A 6699-nucleotide genomic window follows, 5' to 3' on the forward strand; every position below is an offset into this window, starting at 1 on the left:
GAGGGCCTTTCATGCTGACGTTCTAGCCATCAGAACTCACAGGGCAGGTCCTCTGGGCCCGCCTCTTCCTGGAAGTTGCCCTGGAGCCGTTCTAGCCTTTTGAAATCAGAGGGCAGGTCCTCCAGGCCCGCCTCTTCCTGTTACGTCGCTATGGAGCCGCTCCCAGCCAATGTAAATCGGAGGGCAGGTCCTCCAGGTCCGCCTCTTCCTGTCCCGTTGCCATGGCGACACTGGGATGCTAAAGGCCAGTGCGTCACACTTTTCCTTCCCCACCGTGTCTCCCCATTATTTGTCCGGCCTGCCCCTGCGGCACCCAGAGGATGTTCCGGCTGCAAGGCCGGTGGCAGACCCGGCCTGCGCTGGACGCTGCCCCGCTCCTACCGGGGACGGTGGCTGGGTAAGGAGGCCCATGGGGGAGGGTGGGGTGACTGCTGGGCCCCTTCTCCCCCACCCCATGATGGGCTTTGTAGTCCTTCAGGATATGAATCTGATCCAAGGTGGGAAAGGCGGTCTTCGGGATTTTTCAAGTTTTGGGGCATGTGCAGAGTTACAATTGGTCTCCTCCCCATGAGGCTGGCCCTTAAGGAAAGGATTAAAGGGGGTCTGGCTGGATTTCGCTCCCTCTCTCTGCCTCCAAACCCCATAGGAAATGCAGGGCAGGACTCGGCCTTGTAGTCATCTCCCTCACTTTTCACTGCATTAAAACATTTGAAGTGTTTCATGGTTGTTTCTTTTATTTATTTTTTATGTATGTAAGTATGCACGCATGTATTTATTGATGCATGTGTTTCTTTGTTTGTTTGTTTGTTTATTCTGTGATGTATATAGCACCCATCTGGCAGCCAAGGCCTCTCTGGCCCGTTTGTTTGCGTTGCGATTGCGTTGCGGCCTTGCAGTTGTCTCCCTCACTTTTCATGGCATTAAATTATTTGAAGTGTTTCATGGTTGTTTCTTTTATTTATTTTTTATGTATGTAAGTATGCACGCATGTATTTATTGATGCATGTGTTTGTTTGTTTGTTTGTTTATTCTGTGATGTATATAGCACCCATCTGGCAGCCAAGGCCTCTCTGGCCTGTTTGTTTGCGTTGCGATTGCGTTGCGGCCTTGCAGTCGTCTCCCTCACTTTTCATTGCATTAAATTATTTGAAGTTCTTCATGGTTGTTTCTTTTATTTGTTTTTTATGTATGTATGTATGCAAGTAAGTATGCGTGAATGCATGTATGTATTTATGTGTGCCTGTGTGTGTGTGGGTGTGTTATTTATTTATTTATTTATTTATTTATTTATTTACTTATTGATTTATGTGATTTATATGGCGCCCATCTGTCAGCAAAGGCCTCTCTGGCCAGTTTATTTGCGTTGTGATTTTATTATTCCACCCTGGAGAGGAGAGGGAGCTGTCTTTTTCTTCCCACCATCAAGGGGACCTGGGTTTGTGGCTGATTACTGCTTTTAATTCCTGCTTTTCTCCCCCTTTTCACAGCCGCTTGTACTTGTCATTTGGAGTAACTGGATTTTCCCTTTCGAACCAGGTGTCATTCTTTCAATGAGCTCGTTCACGCGGACGCAGAGCTTCATCGTTCATTTGCGCCACCCTGCAACCTCGAGGAACGACCGGATCCAGAAAGGTCGGCGGGTAAGTGCGCAGGGGGCTGGCGGGATGGTAGGCATACCATGTGGGTGTGTCGGGGGGGGGGTTGAAATGGTTAGGGTCTTCCGGCATGAGGCTGCCAGCAGAGGGAGACGAGAAGTGGCCGGGCAAGCGAGTAGAGGCACCGTCTAGCACGCTTGGACTCAGAGGGCCTTTTATGCTGACGTTCTAGCCTTCAGAACTCACAGGGCAGGTCCTCTGGGTCCGCCTCTTCCTGCAAGTCGCCATGGGGACCTTCTAGCCCTTTGCACTCAGAGAGCAGGTCCTCCGGGCCCGCCTCTTCCTGTCGCGTCGCCATGGAGCCGCTCCCAGCCAATGGAAATCAGAGGGCAGGTCCTCAGGGCCTGCCTATTCCTGCAAGTCGCCATGGGGACCTTCTAGCCCTTTGCACTCAGAGAGCAGGTCCTCCGGGCCCGCCTCTTCCTGTCCCGTTGCCATGGCGACACTGGGACGCTAAAGGCCGGTGCGTCACGCTTTTCCTTCCTCACCGTGTCTCCCTATTATTTGTCCGGCCTGCCCCTGCAGCGCCCAGAGGCTGTTCCGGCTGCAAGGCCGGTGGCAGACCCAGCCTGTGCTGGACGCTGCACGGCTCGTACTGGGGACGGCGGCTGGGTAAGAATGTCTGTGGGGGAGGGTGGGGTGACTGCTGGGCCCCTTCTCCCCCACCCCGTGATAGGCTTTGTAGTCCTTTAAGAGATGAATCTAATCCAAGATGGGAAAGGCCACCAAATCTCTGGGCATGTGCAGAGCTACGTTTGGTCTACCCATGAGGCTGGCCCTTAAGGAAAGGCTTAAAGGGGGTCTGGGTGGATTTCCCTCCCTCCCTCCCTCCCTCCCTCCCTCTTTCTGCCTCCAAACCCCATGGGAAATGCAGGGCAGGACTCAGCCTGGTAGTCGTCGCCCTCACATTAATTGACTTGAAGTTCTTCATGCTTCCTTCTTTTATATATTTTAATTTAATTACTTATTTAACTATATATATATTTATTTGATTTATATAACGGCCATCTGGCAGCCAAGGCCACTCTGGGCTGTTTGTTTGTGTTGTGATTTTATTATTTCACCCTGGAGAGGTGAGGGAGCCGTCTTCCTAGCATCAAGGGGACCTGGGTTTGTGGCTGATTTCTACTGCTTTTAATTCCACCCGCTGCCCCCTGGTTTTCTCCCCCTTTTTACAGGTGCTTGTACTTGTCATTTGGAATAACTGTATTTTCCCCTCTTAAGCACGTGTCGTTGTGTCCATGAGATCATTCACGTGGACGCAGAGCTTCATAGTTCATTTGCTCCAACCAGTGCACCACGAGGCTCTCATAAGGATGGAGGTTCCGTATAGAACTGCAGTTTTCTCCATTTTCCTTCAATCAAAGTTAGAAAAAAATAATATTTGAATGACTGTGACAAACTAGCGCTAATTAGGCAACAATGGGTTGTGATGCAGGGGAACGCCAACAGAGTAAGGTCACGTTCATTTACCGAGAGGATGTCGCACAAAGCTAACAGCCAGCGGCAGAGGTGGGAAAAAATATCCTGAAACTCAGGTTTCCAAGACACTATTATTTATTTATTAATTTTATCTAGAATACTTTTAGCCTGCCTTTCTCCTTAAAGAGGCCACTTAGATTGTTGAAAGACAATAGTTAAAGCAGAAACACTATCCAACAGTGGTTTAGATCATTAAAAGGCCATATTTAAAGTTAGGACCAATGAATACAGAGAGGCACCTTCCATCAACCAAATATTATATTAAAGGTAAAAGCAGTATGTGAATATTATAAATGAACAAAGTAAAATCACTCTGAATAAAGCAAAACAGAAGTAGTAGTAAACATCCAGTCATAGGTATAATGCATGAAAATCCACCTGGAAACCACACTTAGGTAGCCAGACAGTCCGGGAAGATTTGGCTGAAGAGAAAGGGCTTTATAGGTGAAAACCAGCTTTTTAAATTGAGCCCAGAAACAATCGGCAGCCTGCGGAGCTGTTGTAATACAGGGGCGACGCGCTCAGCATCAGGACCCACAGTCCGCAATCCGGCCGCCGCGTTTGAGTCCTGCGGAAGCATCGTCACACTTTCCATCGACGGGACCACATGGAGCCTGTTAGCCTACTGGTTCTTAACCTTTGTTACTTGGATCTTTTTGGAGTGCAACTCCCAGAAGCCTTCACCATCAGGTCTACTGGCTGAGGTTTCTTGGAGTTGCAGTTCAAAAACACCTGAGTAAGAAAGGTTAAGAACCACTGTGTTAGCCAATCTAGATTGATTACTAAGCTACAATAATGGGTACTTCTTGAGCCTACAGTGGCTCGTTATGATACACTGCCCGTATATGATTAACTCTCACCCCACCCCCACGGAAGGCCAGACTCCTGGGCTCTTTCAGAAGCAACGCTGATCGAAGGCTAGAGGTAGGGGTGTATTTATTTATTTTATATCCCGCCTATCTGGTCTTACGACTGCTCTCATGTATGATGAGCAATTGTCTCCAAGTGAAGATTCGTGAGTACTTGCAGAGTGTATCCTGTCTGTTTTGGATAGCCTCTGAAGGAAAGTCTATGAAGGGATTTCCTTCACCCCGTCATCCTATAAAGAAAAATAGAGAATTAAATCTCGTGCACCAACTCCCCTGCCGAAAAGACAGCTATAGAACGCTTACACCTTCCTCTATATAGGAAGAGACACCAAAGCATCCTTGAAGAAAAGCCCACAAAGGGATTTCCTTCATCCTGTCATCCAATAAAGAAAAAACTAAGCTTGCCATATTAACGTTAAGAAGCACATTAACATCCAAAGCATTCCTTTGCATTTTGTTTCTTTCTCTTTTGGCAGGGAACAAGAAAATAAAGCATAAGAACACTAATACAAATAGAGAAAACGGAAGCTTCTCGTCCACACGTTCATAGAAGAAGTTTCGGTGGCTCCATGAAGCTGCAAGCGCCTCCTCCTCATGTCTCCGATGCTCCCGTTAAGGCAAAGTAAAATATTTAGTCTCACCGGATCGCTTCCTACAAATCCGCTTCATCTATAGAACCTGACAAATAGCCCTCCAACTTAGACGGCGAAGAAGATTTTATTAATTTGACGTTTTTCTACCCTGTCTTCCTGCTAAAAACAGGACCCAAGGCGACTCACAGCATTAAAAGACAGTATTTAAAAGCTAAAATCAGTCATTAACCCCAAAATTTGTATAACGTCGTTATTCCTATCATGATTTTTGCTAACAAAAATACCGCGTTTGCTGTAGCAGAGAGAGCGCGTTAATAAATCAGCAAGCCTGGGTTCAAATACCCACCGAGACGAGTAACACTGAATTAAACTAGACGAGCATTGAATTAACATTCTGCTGTTGTATGAAAATTGGTATCATTCACTTTGAAACCTAGGCGTTATGTTTCTTGCATACAATTTTTCCATGCAGAACACACAGGCAGGGGTGGCTGCCAGTTTTTGTTTATTAAGTACATGCCTAGAACAGACAAACCCACTGCTTTATTTTCCTGTTTGGGAATGTCTTCTATTTTTTTGTTTGTTTGTTTTTGCTACACCGACTGAATGAGGTTTGCGGGGGAAAGAACATTCGTTAGGGAACATTTGATTCTGTGAAATAAAGCCAACGTTGCATAAGTTGTTGTTTTGTCTGGTTTTTTTTTTAATTCACATTTACAATGGTGAAATTAGAAATTCCAAGTTCCTGATTTATTTATTAGATTTGAACACTGCAGCTGTAGAAAACTAAGATTGAGCAGTGCCTGATGTTTCATCAGAGAAGCCAAAATTGGAGGACAGTATTTTTAGGCAGCACTATTTTTATTTAAAATGCATATTAATTTAGTTGCACGTTCATTGAATTTTGCGGTTGAGTCATTCTAGCAGCCTGTCATCATGTAAGAGGAAATCTTTTAAACGAAGATGCAGCTTAACAGTCTGAGCAACGCATAAGTAATAAGAGGAAAACATTAACCCCTGGAAATCACTGAGCCGAAACCTCTGCAGAGCACAAGATCCATTAAAAAGGGGGGGGGTGTTTGGCTATTTGAATGGGGTCGGGTGGGGAGACAGTAGATTAGACCCTCCTGAGCAACCACTGGGGGGGGGGGACTGCAGTAGAGTAACACAGGTCCCCCACGATAGGTTTTATCAGAGAGAGCCTAGATTTCCAAACTACCGCAGGCGACTAATAAGGAAGGTAATAAAGGACCTGACGTTGTGTAGAAAAGGCTACCAAGGTGGTTGAAAACTTTTCTAGGAGCTCGTCAGATGGAACCCCCCCCCCGGCCCGCTTAACACCCAATGTATCAACCCACCACCACCACCACCCCCAACAAACTTTGAGCGTTGATCTGAAGACGGGAAAAAAGTCTTCTTTGTCAGGCTTGGCTACCTGGAATCCGAAACGCCGGTCTCCCCAAGTTGACGACACAGCTGCCCTCCAGGAATCTCAACCGCGCCAGGTGAGGGGCTAGACGTGACGAAACGGTAACCTTGATTGGCGGGTCTATCCGGTAGTGGTTTGAATTCAACCAATGGGGTTAAAAGAAATGCGGAGGAGGCGGTGCTGCGGAAAGTGAGGGAAATACCGCTTGAGGGGTGTTTCGACTTCGGGTTCCCATGCGAAAGCAAGTCGGTGTCGTTGTCGTGCGGGGGCTGGAGGGGGGTTGAGTTCTACTTGGGGAAGCGTTCGAGGTACTAATGAAGGGACTGTGCCGTGCCAGAGGTGGTTTTTGTTTTTTTCGTTGGTTAAGCAAAAGAGAGAAGAGGTTAAGAGTGTCTAGGGTTCAGTTGGGGAGGTGCACCTCTTTGCACGATTAAAGTGAAGGGGGAGCGTTTGAGTGTTTAACCTTTCCTGGGAAAGGTTTTTGAAAATTTGAAAGGTTTTGAAAGGAAAAGGGAATGAGTTGTGGTTTTGAAAGGAAAAGGGGTCCGTGTTGCATTGTTAAAGGGCATTGCGGAGGTGCGATATTTAAATGACTGAAAACTGAAATCTTGGAGGTGGCAGTGATTTGAGTAAATTGCATGTGGGTTTTTGTTCGTTAGGGTTTCCTTATT

At 46.8% G+C, this 6699-nt stretch overlaps 2 long non-coding RNA genes across 2 annotated transcripts; one reads left to right on the forward strand and one right to left on the reverse strand.

The window, feature by feature from the left end:
* The first annotated feature begins 245 nt into the window (after positions 1-245).
* LOC144584810 (uncharacterized) lies at positions 246-5277 on the forward strand. Its single transcript, XR_013539272.1, has 3 exons — positions 246-397; positions 1537-1640; positions 4483-5277. It is a non-coding gene; the product is annotated as an uncharacterized LOC144584810 (long non-coding RNA).
* Positions 3195-6161, reverse strand: LOC144584811 (uncharacterized). Its single transcript, XR_013539274.1, has 2 exons — positions 6035-6161; positions 3195-4236 (listed from the first exon to the last, which is right to left on the reverse strand). It is a non-coding gene; the product is annotated as an uncharacterized LOC144584811 (long non-coding RNA).
* Positions 6162-6699: the final 538 nt, after the last annotated feature.

The sequence above is a fragment of the Pogona vitticeps genome, chromosome 14, assembly GCF_051106095.1.
Source record: "Pogona vitticeps strain Pit_001003342236 chromosome 14, PviZW2.1, whole genome shotgun sequence".
Taxonomy (NCBI): domain Eukaryota; kingdom Metazoa; phylum Chordata; class Lepidosauria; order Squamata; family Agamidae; genus Pogona; species Pogona vitticeps.